Genomic DNA, 21,271 nt, shown 5'->3' on the forward strand with positions numbered 1-21,271 from the left:
TCACCTTTGACATACAATAATCCACCCTCCAGGTTTTGGAAGGCCTAAAGGTTCCTGCTAAAAACACACGGGGGTGTGTTGCTTTCTGAGCTTATAGAAAGATATATGAAACCAAGAGAGCACATAATCTGAAAAGGATTAATTAATTACAAGTAAAAGTCCTATGTTTACTCGAATGTATGTATAGCATGGTTGGGAAACCTGTGGTCCTCCAGATGTTGTTAGATTCCATCAGCCCAGCAACAGAACTCCATGATCAGGTGAGCTTCAATCAAACAACATCTGGATGGTCAAAGGTTCCCCACTCCAGTAACAGAGAATTCCACTCCTATATATCAAACCTCATGATTTCTAACAGGCTACCTTAGGAGTCTAAAAATGTGGGTTAGCAATACTTGATCTATAAAGGTCTCCAAGGTACATAAGCATCAAGGTACTAGGCAGAGGAATGCTCACGATGGTATGCCAATTGTGTATGCAAATCAGCCTACCCTCTGGCTCTAATGTGGTCCTTGGCCACATTGCTCACCCCTGTCCTTGACAGTCCTTCTCAATTTAGAAACATATGCAAGGTACACATTCCTCCAAGTTAATCAATAAGTAAAGCACTCTTGGATTTATTTTTATTGTGCAGTAAAAGGAGCTAACTTTGACAGCTCTGTATTTAGTAAAATGTAAATATCAGGCAGCTTTTGCTCTACTAATCAATAGATTATAAAGAATTGTGCAAGTATCACAAGGTAAAAGATTCAATCATCTCCACTTTACTCGATGAGGCAACCATGCTTTGCTTTTCAACTTCAAACATGTTTTGACAATTAACCACCAACATATTATAGTCAGGTGAGGGTTGTAACCAAAATCTTTTACAACAGGTCCTTGTGAAACCTGAAGCCAAAATATATCAAAGGTCACCTTGTATAAAAGAGAGCCTTATTGTTTTTCTAAGCACTCTAACAAAACCTTTGTTCGAGTAGAAGGAACTCAAGAGAGTATTTTATTTAACCCTAGGCAATGGAAGCAGCATACAATTTATATTACAAAGGTGGAAGATGGGATTACCTGATGAAGTAAGGTTGTTTTAAGCTTGAATACTGGATGGAGGCCTCTCTCAAAAGTAAAGCTTCAGGCTATTATTTCACCTTTATGAATTAAACCAGACATTACACAATTCAGCTATCCTTTGTCTGAATGCTATGTTAAATGCTTTAATTAATGGTTTAAATATTAATATTAATGCACAGCCTTAAGCTAAGACCAAGGGCAAAACTGAAGGTAAATGTTTTGCTGAAGTTTGATTCAGGAAATTCAATAGATATGTTGCAAACCCCTGAAAAAGGAGAAATGATATGCACACCAGGTTGGTTATTCACTATCCTTCTATTCATGTTTTGAGGATAAAGATAATTGTCAAATCTGCTTTGACTTAATCAAATAGGTATGGAGAAAAAACATACCAGTTGCCATAAATTACACTAAAAAGGAAGTGTGTCATGCCTGAGTTAGAGGCATCTAACTTTTGCTCAACTACAACCCTGAAGGTTTTGAGCTCAAACCAAAAGCATGTGGGAAGATGTCTGTGCAAAAAAAAAAAAAGTGTTTTAAACAGCAGGTGCCTCCCACAATCTTTCCCCTCCATTCAAGCCAGGTCTGTAATGGGGGAGGCAGAAGCTGGGTTACACTTGCCCCAGGCCTTGGGGGGCTAAGTTGGTGGAAGCACCCAACTCTGACTGGCTGCCCTGGGCAAGCTCTCTATGGGCCTGATACAGGCTCAGCTATTTCAACTCCCAAAGTTCAAAGACAGTTTTCAATGTGACATATGCGGCTGCTGCTGCAAGCTCACATATGCAGATACAAGCACACACACACATCTCATGGTATGGAATGAAATAATTACATATTGTGGACACATTTTGTGATAAAAGATTTAGACCAGTGGTTCCCAATTAGGGGTCCGGGGACCCCTGGGATTCCGCGGAACGCACCCAGGGGGTTCGCGACCCCATCCTTTGCCTCCACCCCAACTATTATTTTGTCATTTCTGCATGCTAATATCACAAATTTTATGGTCTGTTTTAGTGCTGTGCAATTTTTCAATATATTGGCCAAAATCAGTTTTGAAATCACTCTGCAATAACGATTTTGACTCAGCAATATTTCGTTCCTCGCGTAAGTCCGCAGGAAAGCAGCAACAGTCACAGCGGATGTCCATCTTCAATGGCTGCCACCACTGTCTGCCCTGCTGACAGCAGCTTGATGCACCCCCAACCCCATCCCCTCCGCACTCAAAACATGCAGTGAAGGTGACTCCGCTTCCTCTCCTCCTCCACCCGCCCGACCTCTGCGACTGCTCCTTCCCTCACCACCACATCTGATATCCAATTTCAGACATTCTGATATATCAGAATATCACAATGTATAGCCACTGACGTATCACAATGTTGAAAACCAGGTATCGCTCAGCCCTAGTCTGTTGTTGTTGTTTTTAATATACCTAAAGTCCTTTGCTTATTAAGGGCTACCCCACATTCTGTTCAAAAAATTGCTTTGCAAGGTAATTACCATGGAGTCATCAAAATTTTCAAAAATATGGGGTCCGTGGTTTGGCTTTTGAAAAATAGGGGGTCCTCAGTAATTAGCTAATTGGGAACCACTTATCTAGACTCTGCCTTAGCACAATGGCAGGATGAAGGACTATGAGAGGGCACATGGACCTCCCATCACCTGCAACATTCCTCTTCTCTGCCTCTGAGGTCCTATTGCCAGGGGGGAAACACAGGGTTTCACTGAGCTCACAAATGGGCACTATGCCTGGACTCAACTGGAACAACATTTTATTTTTTTCTAAAAACCTATGCAAACGGTTCTGAAAAGAATTTTATGATCATCCTTTCAATCTGTTATATGGCATACATGAGTCATACCTATTTTGAATGCCAAGCCGCACAAAGAAAAAGAGTGAGATCAATCTTTCACCATTAGAAATCCATAAGGATTCTAATTTAAGTCACTTCCATCACATGGAAAACAGAATATTTCATGTGTCCCTCCCCCACAGTAGAAGAAGATAGGGGGAAGAGAAAAATATTTTCTGCAGGATTAAAATGTATTTTATTAAAATAAGACATTGCAAATAATACTATGCAAGTTTTAAGCCAAGCCAAAGTTTCAACTGCAGAAGCATTTACTAAGATCCTTGTTGGGCTGCTTGTTTGCTATGTGTTGTTAACAAATCTTATTTTCTTTTTAAATTTACAAATACCTCTGTGGCTAGGAAATCTCCTGTGCATGCAGAAACCTTATTCTGAAGTGTTTCCATTTCATTTACAAACTAATAAACATGGGATCTACAGAGTTAGATGTGGAGAGAAGGGAAAATAAAGTTTGATATAGTTCAACTATCTTACTGGCTCAGTATTTCAGGTACTGGCCAAACACACTGTGATGAAGTACATACATTATACTAATAAACTGTGGCAAACATTGGTAGAGAGGCTGTTGGTTTGGGTTGAGTTGTTGCAGAGTAGGGCTGGGAGATATCCAGCTATATCACGAAGTCTGGAAAAAGGATGGAGCTACATAGAGGCATTGGCCATCTTCATGGTTTTCCCCACATTGTGATTTTTGCCAGGTAAAAAATTAGGAAACCAGTATCATATGTACTTGAAACCTGTTTTGGGTTATTTATCACCCAGCTCTAACATACATCATGATTCGCAATGTACTGCCAAGTCAAAATCCGATATCATGATACGTACTTCAAACAAGTTTTGGACGATATATATCGTTCAGCCCTATTGCAGAGTGATCCCAGGTTCCTAACCTCACCTTGTCTGGAGTAACACTGAGAGGCTACTTGATCCTCCCTTATTAGATTGGGGTGAGAATGGGTGATAAAGTCGCCCTAGGCAACTTCAAGAAGCTCACACACTTCTGAGATTAACACAGTATACAAAGTGCCATAGAGCATGAGGTAGAAATAGTCTGAAAGTAAGTAATCTTGTGATGCTTGAAAATAACCCAAGATACTAGAAATGTTACATCATGTGAGGTAACTAATAGATCACTATCTTAAAATTATAGACAATTTTGAAAGATTGAGATCAAAGTTCTGCATGGCAATCTTTGTAGACACGACACTGGCCATTATCAGATGATCCAGAGATTTTTGAATGACTTTATAAAAGACATAGTGCTTGAATCAGCATGGAAGTTTTGAAGGGCAACTTGAATCCAAGGTGAAATTGGATGCTTCCAATCTCTTCCTTGCAGCCACGCCAGGGTTTGTTCGCATAGAACTAAAAGATCACTTAATATATTAAATCCAAGCAGCATCATAACGGTTAAGCAAATAGATGTGGTGAAACTTTACTAGTCAGGTATGTATTCAAAAGTGCCTCTCTTGGGGATCTACAGAAGTGCAAGTCAACAATACAAAATAGGTCCCACTTATTATTTATGAATAATGGTTGTGTTCTTGCTGTTTGAGTCATTAGCACAGTAGGTGTGCCCATTGTTTAAACACAGAAAGCACAGAATATTGTTTGAAGATTAAAATAGATTATTTGAATGATTACATTGATGCGTAATAAAAAACCCCCAAACTACAGGTGGAATTTTGGAGACTCTACTACCATGTATTGTTGCTGCTTAGTATTTGTTTATCTGGATTTTAAATGTGGAAAAATTCCTAACCAACTTAATCAAGCTTTTCATAATTACTACCACATTATCAGCTTATAACAAAAACCCAAAGTGCTGCTTCTAGTTTGTATACCTACAATAGTAGGATCATCTCTAACTATAACTAGTAACAGCTTTATACAGAAGCCAAAGGTAACTAGAAAGAAAAGACACTCACTGGGTGCATCTTTTAATCCTGAAACATTCGGAAGAGTCTCCAACTATGATCCTTGCTTTAGGTTTACTGTGTCAAAGAGCACCAGTGGTGCTGTGAGGAATATTTACAGCTTTAAAAAGAAACTGCAACACAAGGCAGTCAAACATTTTCCGTGTATCTTAAAAAATAAAAACAAACGGGTGGCAGATATTATTTCAGTCTCTAAACTTCCTTTAGATTGCAAGCTATCGTTAACCAACTTCTAAGTCATGTTTTGATTTCAAAGATTCCTGAACACTTAGAAATGAATTATAGCAGTTGGAGACCTTTTATGCAGGAATAGTGCATATTTTAAAAAGCTGAATATTTTGTGACATATTTTATATTATTATTTTGAGATGTGTCCTAAAAAACCCAAACTGAAATATACCTCAGTACATTATACAGTACTGCAAACTTTCAAACAAGACCAAAATATCTAAATCAGTGGTGTGCAGTAGACAGAAATCTACCAGCAGATCCTCATCTAAGTGATTTGCAAGGATTTCTGCCTCTCAATAATGTCAACATAACCAATAATAAAATGACACCCATCCCCCCCAAAAAAGGAAAGACTGCTGAAAAGAAGAAAGCTTGAGGTAACCAGGAATTGATAATTGTGTAGAAGGGTGGTGAGCTCAGCTGGGTTCTGATTCTGAAAAAACCCCCAGCATTTTTATTTATATATATATACATATATTATATTATTAATATATATATTAAGAAAAAAACAATATATTTTGGTACTTTGCTCCATTTGGTAGATCTCATCGTTCTAGTAAAACACAAGACACATCTCACAAGTCTAAAGTCTGCCCTCCACTGATCTAACACCCGACATAATGTATTTTAATTCACCTTCATAAATCCAACGATTGGCATTACACAACCTCACTTTGAAGCTTGCACTGCTGCTTAACTATCCATTTATTTTCTCTTAGCTTACAGCAAAGTACCAAATAGTACCAAGAAACCTGGCAGGAAAACAGAACAATAACAGAGTGATTCATCCTTTGCCATTCAATCCCAGCTTCCATCAATCAGAGGCTCATGGACACCTGCAGAGTAAGGATGAATGCCATATCCTGGCCAACAGCCACTGGCATGGTGTCTGAACATCTGCATGGTTGTGATTGCAATGCAAATAACATAAAGAAGTACAGAATACTGGAGGCATAGAACTATAACACATTCTTTTGAAGAGCAGGTTTCTCCTTTTCATTGTTGCAGAGAACTTGAAGATGTGTTAACACTGGCCAGGATCCAAAAGGGGCATATGGGGAAATCCAAATTAATCCTTCCTTCAGAACCCTTATACCACCTCATCTGTACGCCAATACACACACAGCATTTCTGGATATTGTTCTTTCAAGGACTTAGGAACTAACCATGTAGGAAAGGAATATATAGCATTTCCAGCAATCAAAGGAGAGAGAGGAATATAACACTGAAATGAGTGAAAGAAATGGGACAGAGTTGTTTCCCTGTAATTTACTGTGTTGCTCTATAATACCAATTTCTTTCAATTGTCCCAACGTTCCTCAATATTTACAACGGGACACAAAAAGAATAACATTATTACAAAAAACATAAATTTGTTTACAGCATACCAAATTACTGAATTTCTGGCAATTGATTTGATTTAAATTCTGAAATTTATCTTAGATTTTTAAATACCCAGCAACATTGCAAAACATATTAGTAGTAAATTATCCAGGGGGTTGGAATATTATTTGCCAATAAATATCTCACCATAGGTCCACTATGAACTATAATACCAGTACTCTTTTCCTCTTATACCAAGAAGAGTATGGTTACATAAAATTGTTAATTAAACAAAATCATTCCCCTTATTAAAACCAATGTCTCTAAGCTGTAAGCAAATGCCTCCAAATTCTGGATTAGGGACAGAGGAAAATTTAGTTTGGTCTCCATTTTTAGTTTGATCTATTTTGTATAGCCTAGACTAATACATAGATTGGAACCTGGTTGTCCTTTGGATTTCGTACTTCTCCAAATTTTGCAAAGCAGTTCTTGATTCAAACACACCAAATAGCATTTTAAAAACACAATTGAGGGTAAAATACATTTAGAAATGTGTATACAGAGATAAAGAAATATATTTAAATTCATTTTTTGTGATTTAAATAGTTACTATAGCTATTAATAGTTATTTAAATAGTTGGGAGCCATTAATGATGAAATAGAACAGCTTATAAATGAATATATGTGATGTCAACATGGGCCAGAAATAGACTAATTCATCTATACCTACCCAAGTTCCATTACTAGACATTATTGATATGATCCCACCATTTTAAAAACAAACATTCCCATTCAGTTCAAGCTATAGATGTTACATATTGCTCTGGATACGTAACTTTCGGGTTATGAACGTGGCAAACACAGAAGTGTATACTTCCAGGTTTCGCCGCCCACACATGCGCAGAAGTGCTCAATCATGCCACGTGTGTGCACAGAAGCAGTGCCTCTGCCTTCAGACTTTTTGGGTTGTGGATGGACCCCTGGAATGAATTTAATTCGTATCCGGGGGGTCCACTGTAAACATTTCCCCCTTGCCTTTTTCTCAGGAAAGAACCGGTATCAAAATTCATGTCTTTACTTTAGGAAACTTAATGCATTATGTATAACTCTGTCTACCAAAGAAGCATCATGTCTAGTTTATAAAAAGTACAGTTTCTTCAGACAATAATTATAAATTGAATATATTCTTTAAAGTTTTGTTAAACATGGAGCTAAAAACTACTGAATTGTAAGGAACCTAGCATCTCCTTAGTTGTGCCAGTTTATAAGGACCAGGCAACAAATAATAACAACAGGAAGCAAAAACATTATAGTAAAACAAATTGTTCTTTATTCTGAAAATTATTGTGTTTTCTCTGCAGTGTCAAGCAGACATAAAACACTCATTTCCATAAAAAGAGATGAGAAAAATTCAGATTTTGTTTCTTCATATTTGTCACTATATTTATCACATACTTCAAAAAATTGAAGTTTGTCCAGATTGAAACAAGCTTCTACCCTTTCACATGTCAGTTGCTCTTACTGGTGTGAGAATTTCCAAATATAGACCAACTTCTTAAACATGATGCAGAAGGCGAAGGAATCTGAAGTAGGCAACAAATAACAAAAGCTGGAGGCTGTGTTGTGCAAAGGCCTTGCCACTCTGTTGCATGAGGCATATGCTTGTGAGAATCCCACAATGTATTCCTTGGCCAAATACCTGAAGGTGTTCTGTACCCTGCAACATTTGAAAGTACCTTTCTAACATCAAGCCCTAAGTGCACTGCTTGTTTTGTAATTCAGTCAAATACAAAAGCATCATCACTTTCATTTCTGCCTTTGAATCCTGGATGCAACAGATTCGCAGCAGCATCAATTGGGTAGCAACAAAATTATGTTGCCCTGTACTTTCTCCCACTCCCAGTACAGTGGTACCTCAGTTTACGAACTTAATCTGTTCTGGAAGTCCATTCTTAAACCAAAGCATTCTTAAACCAATGCGTGCTTTCCCACAGAAAGTAATGGAAAATGGATTAATCCGTTCCAGACGATGAAAAACAACCCCTAAAACAGCAATTTAACAGGAATTTTACTATCTAACGAGATCATTGATCCCTAAAATGAAGGCAATAATCAATGTACTATACTACTGTACTATAAAATAAATAAGAACGTATTATAGATGATAAAAATTAAAATTATTTTTTTTCTTACGTGCACTGATAGTCATTGTTTGGATGGGGGGCTTTTATCCATTTCTGCAGTCACACAATCAACCAGTAGCTGAACTGGGTTCTACACAGACACAAAAACAAGTCACAAAAATGAAATCACAAGCCACAGTCACAAGTCAATCCCATAAAACAAAGAGCAAATCACAGTAAAAAAACCGACAAAAAATATATAGCAAAAACAAAATATCACCTCTGTGTTGCGTGGGTGCTCGGGACTCAACAGCCAACAGACACAACAGGAAGCCTCTAATTAGCAGCGGGGGACTCAATTTACAAATGGAACACACTCAACAGGAAGCCGAACATGTTCTGCTTCCAAGGCAAAGTTCACAAACCAAAACACCTACTTCTGGGTTTGCAGCGTTCTTAATCCAAGTTGTTCATAGACTAAACTGTTCTTAAACCAAGGTACCACTGTACTGTAAGGCCTAGTAAAGAGAGCAGAAACAGATTCACTAACTATGCCATCAAGAGGAGACCACCAAGCAAAGAAGGCACTGAATAATTGCAAGGAGAAGGGAATGTGTGTTTCTTTTAGCTCTGTGGAACTCCCGATACAGATAACTGCACTTCAACCTGTCATGAAACTAGAAAGGGAAAACAAAAAGCAGAAATTTATCAGTGAAGCACTTTAATGTTCTACCCTTCTATGCAAAATGATCTCCCCCACAGGTTTAAGCATCATGGATAAAATCTGTATATTTCTGCATACAAATTACTTTCACTGTGGTTATATTTATAAGTCAACAATGACTTATGATGATACATCCTAAATTAACATGCAGCTTCCTAAAACACAATAGCCATAGTGCATGCCCATATTCATGCACTCGAGCAGAAAATTCCCAGGAGTACGCACACACACAAGAAAATACAGTATTAGGGTTACCATATTTTGAAGAGCAAAAAAGAGGACACACTTGCCGACTTCTATTTTTAACTATGGATCGCTATGATGACTCTACCATGAAAAAGAGAACGTATGGCAACTCTATAACAGTTCTTACCATGTGCCTTATCAAAAGCAGCTCAATTACTGTAGTGTAGAGCAAGCACCTGCAATGAATGACCTATCAAGCCAAATGCTGATCTCCTATGTATGAAAACCCCCTGAAATTTTAGAAACTTTTTTTTTTTTTTGCTATATGCCTAGCATTATTTTAAAAATGGTTGGGTTTTCAAGTATTTGGCAGATCACAATGCATGGCTAATAAACTGTGTTTAACTTGGGAGTTATAGACTGTGCAGGCCTATAGACTTTTAAGTTTTGGATTTTTATTAATAAAGGATCACAAAGGAAAGAAATCAAAAAGTTTCACTCACTTTTGTCTAATATCACTTCACTCATCAAATCATAATAACAATGAAGCCCATATCACCAAGGTTGGCATACCTGGAGGTTACCAATTCGGCTAACTACGATGTATTTGGAACAGAGCTACAGTACCAATAAAAGGAAAGCCAGATAATTCTGAATGGTCATATAAACCTATTCTTCTCTCTACCTACAAGTCCTCTTATGAAATTTCATCCAAAGAAACAAGCCACCAAATACAGAACAAAGTAAATAGAATAATTTGTGGCAGATATAGGCACAGACAGTTGAGGAATATCCTATCTGCACTGCCAATATCCACGAAAGGGTGCTCTCCAAAAATATAACAACATTAATAGCAGTGTACACTTCTAAAAGACAAACAGCACAAGCAATCTGCTCCATGTTTACAAGCAACAGCAGTATGAACACCTAGTATGTGTCAGTGCAAGATACCAAAGACAGTCTTTGGGAGATGGTGGAAAACACACCTCAGTGGGGAGCCACAGAAAACACAGATGATCAACTGGCAGAGTATCAGTGGAACTGGACCGCACACAAAGTGAAGGATGCAATGGCAATTAGCTGGAGGACAGAACACTTAGGAAACTGACTAGTTTGCACAAGCTGCAAGTAAGCAGGGCAGCCATTCTGGATGCAGCAAACCATTTGGCTACAACTCACAAAGGTGAGCCCAAGCCTCATTAGCCCATTCAGCGTTGTTCACCCCAATGAAACAAAAAGTGTCAGCATGGCCCCCAAATCTAAATGGCTTAAAAGAACTTTTGAACTTCCCCTCCCCCGGTCTGAATGAGCTCTCAGATCTAGATGACACTCAACTCCCCCCTCCCCGCAGCCAAAAACAAGGTGAACGTGAGTATTCACAAATTCACTTTGTGAGGCGGTGTTATACACCTAGTGCTCAGATGTAGGTACAGTATAAGTAACTCCGAAGTTAGGATGAGCAAAAGGCCCTCCTTCCACGGAAGGTTCATTGGTGGCGCCCCACCCCCTACACGGTGCCCCAAAACAATAAACGGAGTGATATCTCGTATCATGAATCGGGGTGGGGGGATGGGGGTGAGGCTGGACTCTCTTTGAATTAAACATGGCTCAGGATGTGGGCGGAACTGGCGGCGGGAGACGTAAAAAATCCCCCCCAGAACACCTTCCCTCCAAAAAGAAAGTGTGCGCGAGGGAGGAAGGAGAGAGAAATCCCCTCAAGAGCAACAGGGACACTTTGAATCTCCCACCCCTGAGCGAGAAACGTATGAGGGCTAAAGTAAATGAACAACCAGCCGCCCCTCCCGGACTCCCAGCGCTCAGGATACCACCCAGTGCACCCCACGGAGAAGGGTGCGAGGAGCCAGCTTACCTCAGCAGCGCCCGCGCCTTTGTGTTTCCCTCTTGCCGCCTCGGCTGCTCTGGATGGCTCGCAGGAGCAGCAGCACCTCCTACGGCGGAGGAAGGCGGGGCGGGCCTGGCCGGAGTGACGAAAGAGGAGGGGCGGGGCGTAGCCACCTCACTATCTGGCAGGAAGGGTCGCGCGGGCTCCTCCTCCCCGCTGGCGGAGTTAACGGCACACTATCTGGCAGCGCCCCTCTCTTGCCCTCATTGATTCTCCCGCGCCTGCCCTCCCCTAAGCCGAGGGGCGCAGCCAACGTTCTTCCAAGTTTGAATCCTCCCCGCCCCCACCTCCCCCCTCGACGCCCCTCGGAATAGCGGGGAGGAGGGGGAGGAAGTCAGGTGGGCCGCCGCTGCTGCCGGAGCTTCAGGGTTGCTATGCGGCAGGCAGGCGCGAGGAGAGGGGGGGGGTAACTTCGTCGCTCCGCAGCCGGAGGGGAACGGGCCAAAGGGGGCGGTTTGTTGTTACCTCGCAGCGGCTGCGGGCGACGCCTGAGGGGCGGAGGCTCCACAGTGGCCAGGCCCGAGGGGCGGGCTTGTTGGCGAGCGAGGGCCCGGCCAACCGCCCGTCATCACTGCCGCTGCCGCCGCTGCCACCACCTCTCCTCTCGCACGCCCGGGTAGGTCGCCTTCGTCTCCAGAACGTGAAGCCCCACTCTCTGCCCTCTTTCTCCACGCAGAAATATTGGATCTGCTTCCCGCCCCTCATATGCACCCAAGAGGGAGAAGAGCGGGGGCTGGTGGTCGGTTTCCACACGTGACAGGGTTTTTTTTCTTGTCGCGTGTCTACCTTCGAAGACCAGGATCTGCACGCTCACATTGACTATTGCCTGTATTAGGAACACCGTCCACACTTGGCGCTCGCAGCCCAAGTCCCTCACGCAGCCGCCTTGATTTGTTTTTGTATTTTTACTATATATTTAAACCTATAAAACCTATAAAAACAACAACGGCGGGCTCTCGCAGGCAGCTTTGGATGTTTCCCTCCTCGTTGTGCTCCCTATCCTATCCAGGCTGCGGCGCGCGCCTTCGCGTGTGTGTCTGTTAGCACGTCTGCAAATACCACGCCTGGGGGTAAATAAGCCCCCCAACTGCGCAGTTCAGTGCAAAGTTACAGGGCAGGACGAAATAATTTGAGAATAAGCGAGATCATTTCTAAACCCTTTTTTTACAGGTCCCTGCAGCCCCTCGGGACTCGCTCGATTCCTTTTCCCCTTTCGTTTTGCAGTCACCTCTCATCTCAGTTGAGTTCTGCTACTCCATATTCCCTTCACGTTCTCCACACAACTCTTCCATTCTCTACATTGCATTACAAATTCCAGTTTATCTCCCCGATTATGTTGCTGCAAAGACAACGTGTAACTTTAGCCTTGCTTCCCGCATTCCTTTAAATTCACATTCCAGAACCAGATAGGCTGCAATCCCTAACTAGCTGCTACAAACTGACTTCAATAGGACTGCTTTGGTATGGGGTTTGAGAATCAGTCCGCTTCAGTATATATTCTCGTCTCCTGTGTTTCTGAAATAGATTGGCCACTCCTTTCAAACTCGTACCTTCCTTCATTTCAGACACTCTCCTATGCCCGCAGACACCTGTTTCCTCCATGACAACCCGACCCTATGCATGTTTGCTCAAAAGTCCCACTGTGTTCAATACGGCTTACTTTAAAGTAAGCATGGGAAAGAGTGCCACCTTAAAAGAGATCTCACTCCTTGCTGTTCACAGCCCAATCCTTCTCAGGTTTACTCAAGAGAAAAATCCAGTGATTTCAGTGGGTTTTAATTGCAATTCAATATGCTTGGAATTACAGATTTTCTCTCCTCAAAATTAAATCCATGACAGCCCTTTTTACAGACACATATTTTAGCTCTGATTTCCAGCCCTTCTAGTATGCACACACTTAACATGCTTTCCATTTCGCTCTCAAGCTCCCACTCACCTCACTCAGCCAGACACACCCACACCTCCTACTACATATGTTCAATATTCCCTTCCTCTCCCCCCCTTCCCCCACATAATAAATATTTTTACCTAACTGGAAGGTTCTTCTATCAACCAATATGGCTCTTTAAAAAAAAGAGAGAGTGAGAGCCTTAATAATGCTTGCAAGATCCAAGACTGCAGATTTCAACTATCCATGGCTCTCCTTACTCTCCGGGATTATTTCATCACCATGATATGCTTTTAGATTCAAAAGTAGTTTTGTAGTGCTTGAGGATATGAGGATTTTGCCAGCTCCATTATGGCAATATGTCATCTGATATTTGCTGTAGTTGGATCTTCAATATGGAAGGAAGAGGTTCCATATTTCTGTCATTAAAGAGAGAAAATGCAATCCTAATTACTTCCCTTCTTGCATGAAAGTTTATGTTAATTTACTGTACAAAAGCACTCTGAGGGCAGGGAAAGGGGAGGTGTCTCTTGCAGTCAGACCATCAGATCATCATCCAAGTCTGCAACCCTTACATAAAAAGCATGCAGCAGAATAGATACCAAGCGTGGCTGAGTATTCCTTCGGCTTTCCATACCACAACTTAAATATGTTATAAAATAATAGAAGATTGCTTACCAGATAGTGTCCCTGGTTTTCTTGTGCGTATGCCTTTTCCTTTTGTAGGAGTGTTAAATCGTGCAATGCTGCATAGAGAGAGAGTCACAACACACACACTGCAGCGGCTCTAAAGCTAAAAGGACAGGAAAGTATGTTACTTCCTAGAGAGGCTCTATATTGCCACTAGGCGCTGGCAGAAGCAAAAAGCATTCCCTCTCTCTCAAAGCTTATTGATTCTTCCCCAACTGTTTCCTGCCATCTAGGGTACAGGAAAGCTTATTTAAAAAATTGTACTGGCAAAATTGTATATAAAGTTCAAACTGGGGGGGGGGGAATGCAACCTGATCTTTAGCAAAACGATGGACAAACTTCCATGTTTCTAAAGTTTCTAAAGTGGAGAGAGTAGAAATGGACATTACTCCCAATGGAGGGTTGTTGTAGGAAGTGGAGTCCCCCAAGGATTGGTGTCTGAGCCTGTGATTTTTAGCTTGTTCATAAGGAGTTAGCAGCTAATGATCCCAAATCGCTTGGGGTGGTTAAAACAAAAAAAGATTCTGAGGAGCTCCAAAAAGATCTCAAAATTGTGTAATGGGCATTAAAATGGCAAATGCAATTCAATGTAAGCAAGTGCAAAGTGATGCTTATTGGGGCAACAAATCTTAATTTCACATATATGTTAATGGAGTAAGAGACTCTGGTGTTACATTGGATAGCTTACTGAAAATGTTGACAATGTGTGGCAACTGTAAACACACACACAAATTGCCTGTTAGGCGTCATCTGAAAAGGGATTCGGGGAAAAAACTGCCCCACATTGGGCAAAAGATTCCTGCATTGCAGGGGGTTGGACTAGATGACCCTCATGGTCCCTTCCAACTCTACAATTCAATTATTCTAAATCTATGATGCAACCTCAATACTGAATACTGTCAGAAAAAATATTTCAAAAAATATATACAGTACATTGTTTGATTGTTTAAAAAAAGCCTCAAAACAGTTTACAAAAATATAAAACAATAAAATTATAAATAAGAAGAATTAACAAAAATTTAAAACATTTAACACAATAAACTAAAAACAAACGTGCATCAGCGTTCTAAATATCTGGGTAAGACTGATTAAACAAAAAATGTTCTTAGGCACTGAAAGAGTACAGTGAAGGTGTCTGCCTCATCTCTATAGGCAGGAAGTTCTGAAGTCTAGATGCTGCTGTACTAAAAGACTGGGTTCTTACAATGTGGAACAGGTATTATATGGCACACGTAACAGTACCAGTTCTGCAAATCGAAACAGTCAAGTGGGCATATATGGGGTAAGGCGCTCTCACAGGTAAACAGGTCCCAAGTTTATATACTTTACTAGTAGTAACAACTCGAACTTGGCCCTGCAGCTAATTGGTAACCAGTGCAGATCTCTGAGCACAGGTGTTTTATGCCGGCAACGTCTCCTGTCAACAGTCATGCTGCAGCATTCTGAACTAACTGCAGTTTCTGGATCAAGCACAAGGGAAGTCCCACATGCAGCACATTGCAGGAATCCAGGATTGATGTGATGAATGCATGAACTACTGTGGCTAGGCTTTCCCAGTCCAGAAACGGCCATATTACCGTATGTTTGGTAAAAGGCACTTTTAGCCAATGAGGCTACCTGAGCCTCCAGTGACCGAGCTGAATCCAGAATAACCCCCAAACTCTGAACTTGCTCCTTCAGGGTAAGAACAACCCTGTGCAGGGTAGTAGGGTAGCCATATCTTGAAGAGGAAAAAAGAAGACAGTGGGAGCCGCTGCCAGCCTGAGCCAGGGAAACAAGTGCGTGGGCGCGCCTCTTTCCCTAGCTTGGACTGGCAGCAGTCGCAGTGTGCAGAGCAGCCTTAGCCCGGGCTGCCTGAGGGCCCCCAAGAAACCCAGACATTTCCTTTAAAATGTAAAAATTCACCCAGATGGGCATGTTGACCCACAAAAAGGTTTTCCCCAGACGTATGTCAGAACAAGCAGATAACGCTCTGACGATAACAAGGGAGTGCTTTCTCCCTATTCTTAGCCTATCTTTCATCTCATTTGGGACAAGGGTTACATCAAGAATGTGTCCTGCCTGATGTGTTGGGCTGATGACCATTTGAGAGAGACCTATGGTCATGGAGGCCATGAAGTCTCAAGCTGGCCCAGCAGCAGCCTCTAAGACAAAAGAAAGTACTTCTTCACACAGTAGAGTTAACCTGTGAGATTTGCTGTCACGGGATATAGTAATGGCTACCAACTCGGATTACTTTAAAAGAAGATTAGACATGCACCAGCCATGATAGCTATGTGCTACCTCCATTAAATGCACACCAGATTACAGCCCTAGTTGTATAGCAAGAAACTTTAAAATCTGCTTCATGCAACAGTTTCATATTCAGTGTGAATACATGTTGTAACTGCTAGTTAAATGTGCACTGTAGCTGGGTTTCCCCAGAGTGGCTGAGGAAACCCAGCCAGATTGGTGGGGTATAAGTAATAAATTAATTATTATTATTATTAATATATAAGTAGAGATACTGTAAAGTAGTTCTGGGAAATATTACATTAATTATATGTTGTATTATAGCATTTTTAAGGAGGCTAAGAAAGACATGTAATTTAGACATTAACTTATGAATACCAGTGTGATCTGCAATATTTTCCTGAAAATCATGAACAGAAGAAGAAATAATAATAATAATGGGGAGGGGGGAAAATCAAGCTTAGTCCCACTGAACTCAACCATAAGATTTCTGTTAGCGTCTATTAATCAGAGAACCTCAAATATCTGTAGCTGATAATAAAGAGGGAGTAGGATGCTGCTCCAATTAAGAAGTGTGAAACATGTTTTTCTATTAATGACAGCAGGAAATGGGAGGTGTAGATCACAAAGGTGTTAAATATGCTAAATATGTAGGAATCTGCATAAAGAAAAATGTTATTTATATATACAGTTAATATTGCATGCTAATCTTAAAACTAAACATCAAGGTGATTTTGAAAGCTTAGTTCTAGTTTCAGAAGTAACTCATAGAGTGATCTGGTACTATTTAAGCCCACTTAGCACCAGTTCACATGATCATTAGAAGGAGTAGTTATCAAATCACTTTATTACACTATGCACAGGATAACACTCTTACAATCTGTGTTAATTAATCCGAAAGAACTATTACACCCTCTTGTTCTGCATTTATTTCACATAACAGAGTGGCTAACTTGGCAAACCTACATATGCCTACTTAGAAGTAAATCCCATTAAGATCAGTTTATGCTTCAAAGGTCAACACCAGTACCTTAGACTCATGGAAACTAACAGGCAGCCAATGTAACAAGTGTAGGTTAGATGCAGCATGAGCATCTTGCTCTCACAAACATTTCAGTTGCTGTGCTCTGCATAAACTGTAGTTTCCAAACCAACTATAATGACAAGTGCGTAGAGCACATTGCAGTAGTTTCATCTGGGTGTGGCTAAAGCATGCATCACAGAGGCAAGACCTGCCTGCTTCTGATAAGGCCACACTTGGTGAATGAGTTAAATCTGGTAAAAAGCACTTTTGGCTACCAACACATTTGAAGATGAGTCTTTTGTTCCTCAGTCAGTGGCTGTGTTGGTGTAAAATGCTGCACATCAGTGGGCTGTGGAATGGACCAAAGGCCTTTTAAGCACCACATACGTCGTGTGGAGTTCCTATGCACTATCTTTTGGCAACATCCTTTTGGTGGCTTCCAATTAACATGCACAGGATTTGGTTGCATGTCCATGTACTTAATATGTGCTGTAAAATTCATGACACATTGTTTGTGCAATTACTCCTGACATTTCTAAAGAGAAGACTGACACACTATTGCCTCATGCTAATAAGCTGGGTAACTATATGTACACATCACAGAAAGCTAGACAGATCTGCATCATTCTCCTTCTTATAAAAAAGTAATCAGAACATGATTTGTGCTATCAGTTTAATAGATTGCTAACTTGATATGTCTCCACACAGCTGTAGACTAGAGAACATATATACCCAACAAATCACTCTAACTTGTTCAATATCAATAAAAATTACCACAGTGTTTCCTGGCACAAGTTCCTTCCCTCCCACCACCAAAAAAATCAAGAGCATTATGCCCTCACTTTACTCCTTAATTTTCTGTTCTCTTTTAAAGCCATTTCAGCGTCAAGAGATAGGGAAGCCTGCCAGATTGCAATGTTGTAAAATGTGTTCTTCGTGCAAATGATCCCAAGAACTTTCCGAGAATGATACATGTTGTGGCTAATGGCTATATGTTTCTAAGGAACATCAGGTTGCTAAAAAACTATCAGATAATAGCTCCAGGCTTTCACAATTTGCTGCATTATCTATTAGCCAGATCAAGATTCAGCTTCTCAACTCAAGTAAGTAGTTGTAGATAAGGTCTCTTCTCTCCCGCTTCCTCATCCTTGCGTAATGGCTTTATAGCTTCCCAACAACTCTGTATGATTACTTTCTAAGGCTTTAAGATTAACTCTTCATATCACAAAACATTTCAGATTTAGCCCAAAACACGGACGGTGGGATTTTCTGCAATAAGCATGCATTTGGGAAGTGAGCAAGGTAAGAGAAAACAGATACAATCCTAGTCACTTGCTCATCTCCCAATCATTCCATCGCCCCAGATTTGTATTTACTTCATGTAAGCGTGAGCCTGGACCTGAGGCATGCATGTTTGGGGTTGATTCTTGGATAATGTAATGAAGTCAGTATGTCTGAAAATGGGGTTGCACTTGCAAATCCCTGCAATGCGCACAAAAACATAATTTAATATAGCTACTTACTAAGCAGATTTTCATTCTGGGGCCGGATTGCAGTATCTGGCAGCTTGTCTGCTGATGTCTCTTTCATGATTCTGTGAGGGACTGGAGAAATATGCATAGGCATATATAAAAACCAACAGGAGAAGAGGAAACCTTTGAAAGAGCAATAGGAGAAGACTACAACTCCCATCAACCCTAACCATAGGTAATGCTAGCTGGAAATGACAGGAGTTAGAGTTCAACAACATTTAGAGGACCAGACATTAGACACCCTGATGTAGATTGTGAGATCAATAAATAATGGTGATGATTGGTGTTTATACATTCCAACCAACATTAATGTTGGCATTAGTTGAGCTATACAGTGGTACCTCAGGTTACATACACTTCAGGTTACAGGTTACAGGTTAAGTACTTAACTAAAGGTAAAGGGACCCCTGACCATTAGGTCCACTTGTGACAGACTCTGCGGTTGCGGCGCTCATCTCACTTTATTGGCCAAGGGAGCCAGCGTACAGCTTCTGGGTAATGTGACCAACATGACTAAGCTGCTTCTGGCGAACTAGAGCAGCACACGGAAATGCCATTTACCTTCCCACCGGAGTGGTAACTATTTATCTACAGTGGTACCTCGGGTTAAGTACTTAATTCGTTCCGGAGGTCCGTTCTTAACCTGAAACTGTTCTTAACCTGAAGCACCACTTTAGCTAATGGGGCCTCCTGCTGCTGCTGCTGCGCCGCTGGAGCAGGATTTCTGTTCTCATCCTGAAGCAAAGTTCTTAACCTGAGGTACTATTTCTGGGTTAGCAGAGTCTGTAACCTGAAGCGTATTTAACCTGAGGTACCACTGTACTTGCACTTTGACGTGCTTTCAAACTGCTAGGTTGGCAGGAGCAGGGACCAAGCAACGGGAGCTCACTCTGTCGTGGGGATTCGAACCGCCGACCTTCTGATCGGCAAGTCCTAGGCTCTGTGGTTTAACCCACAGCGCCACCCGCGTCCCTTTTAACCCAAGGTACCACTGTACAAATGTTATTGTGTTAATGGTTATTAGAGGAACTTTTCTCATGAAGCCTACCAGGAAATCTGTAAGAACTTCATCCTCCAGGGATCATATGTTTGCAGGCATGTCCAAAGTCCATTTCGGGGGCCTAAACTGGCCTGCTGGTCGGTAATCCAGTCACTGTGGCAGTTTATTTCCTGGGGTAGAATCCTAAAAAAAACCTCAACAACTTCAATCCTAAAAGAAGCTCAACAACTGCAACCCTTAAAAAAGCTCAAGAACTTCGGGGTAAAATCCTAAAAAAGGTCAACAACTTTGGCTGGCCCCATGGCCCTTCACTTTATCAAATCTGGCCCTCTTTGAAAATAGTTTGGACACCACTCTATGACTACCGAATGTCTAGAGTCTAAAACTCACCCTGGAGTCGTCTTGAGCTGAAAAGAATTTGGACATGCAATAACGTACTAAGACTGTATGTAGAACAAAATCTTTTTTACTGGAGACACACAAATAGCTGCACTCGTTTCATATACAGTAAACCTGCAATAGTTTCTTGGTCTGGGCTTGAGCCATGCAGTTCTATACCCTCCAGTCCAGTGTGTTGACTTGTTCACAACTGCTGCTGCCCTTTACAGCACAATCCCATGCTGTTTGCTCAGAGGTGAGTCCCACGACATCCAAAACACATTAGTCCCTAGTAAGTAGGTATAGAATTGCTGTCCTGGCACTTACTCCAAAGCAGCATCAATAAACTTAGTGCAATGAGTAAAGGGCAGTGGTTAAGTGACCTTATACAAGCCATTCAAAAATTGTATGTAGCAGGCTTTTCCCATGCATTAAAAAGTAAAACTTCCTGTGCAGATGATTGTAAACAGGGTCAATCAGTGTATGCGGTAATTGCCACTCGATGGAAAACAGACCAAAATGTTCCCATTGGCTACTCTAAGTATGATTCTCTGTATTTTAAAGCTCCTCCAACCATCTTTTACTGAGCAAGAAAAATAATCTGCTATCTTGTTTGAAACTTGTAAGGAGTGGGGAATCGGTGGTCCACCATAAGTTGCTGAACTACAGCTACCATCAGCCCTAGCAAACATTGCCAATGGCCAGGGATGATGCGAGTTGTATTTCAGCAACATCTGGAAAGCCAAATGTTCCCCACACCTGTTATAAGTAGTTTCTAACTAAGCGACAATTTGAATAGTTCCCTGCAATAGAATAGAAATGAAAGTAAGGCTCCTATTGTGTGGTCCTGAACATGCCTATTTAGAAGTAAACCTCCCTGAGGGACGTGGGTGGCGCTGTGGTCTAAACCACAGAGCCTATGGCTTGCCGATCAGAAGGTCGGCGGTTTGAATCCCTGCGGCGGAGTGAGCTCCCGTTGTTCAGTCCTTGCTCCTGCCAACCTAGCAGTTCGAAAGCATGTCAAAGTGCAAGTAGATAAATAGGTACCGCTCTTGCGGGAAGGTAAATGGCGTTTCCGTGCACTGCTCTGGTTCACCAGAAGCGGCTTAGTCATGCTGGCCACATCACCCGGAAGCTGTCTGCGGACAAATGCTGGCTCCCTCAGCC

General features: G+C 41.3%; 1 protein-coding gene across 9 annotated transcripts in view; it reads right to left on the reverse strand.

Moving 5' to 3' along the window:
* ADD3 (adducin 3) overlaps positions 1–14,048 on the reverse strand; it is a 95,984-nt gene extending 81,936 nt beyond the window's left edge. For 2 of the 9 annotated variants that reach the window (XM_053389252.1, XM_053389257.1), the window contains exon 1: positions 13,927–14,048. The gene's annotated coding sequence lies outside the window, so the exon portion shown is untranslated. Of the gene's footprint in view, positions 1–8,617; positions 8,699–11,327; positions 11,758–11,825; positions 11,907–13,926 lie in introns of those variants that run through there. The other 7 variants (XM_053389259.1, XM_053389256.1, XM_053389258.1 and 4 more) reach the window with 6 other exon arrangements.
* Positions 14,049–21,271: the final 7,223 nt, after the last annotated feature.

Source organism: Podarcis raffonei, chromosome 5, assembly GCF_027172205.1.
Source record: "Podarcis raffonei isolate rPodRaf1 chromosome 5, rPodRaf1.pri, whole genome shotgun sequence".
In the NCBI taxonomy this organism is placed as follows: Eukaryota; Metazoa; Chordata; class Lepidosauria; order Squamata; family Lacertidae; genus Podarcis; species Podarcis raffonei.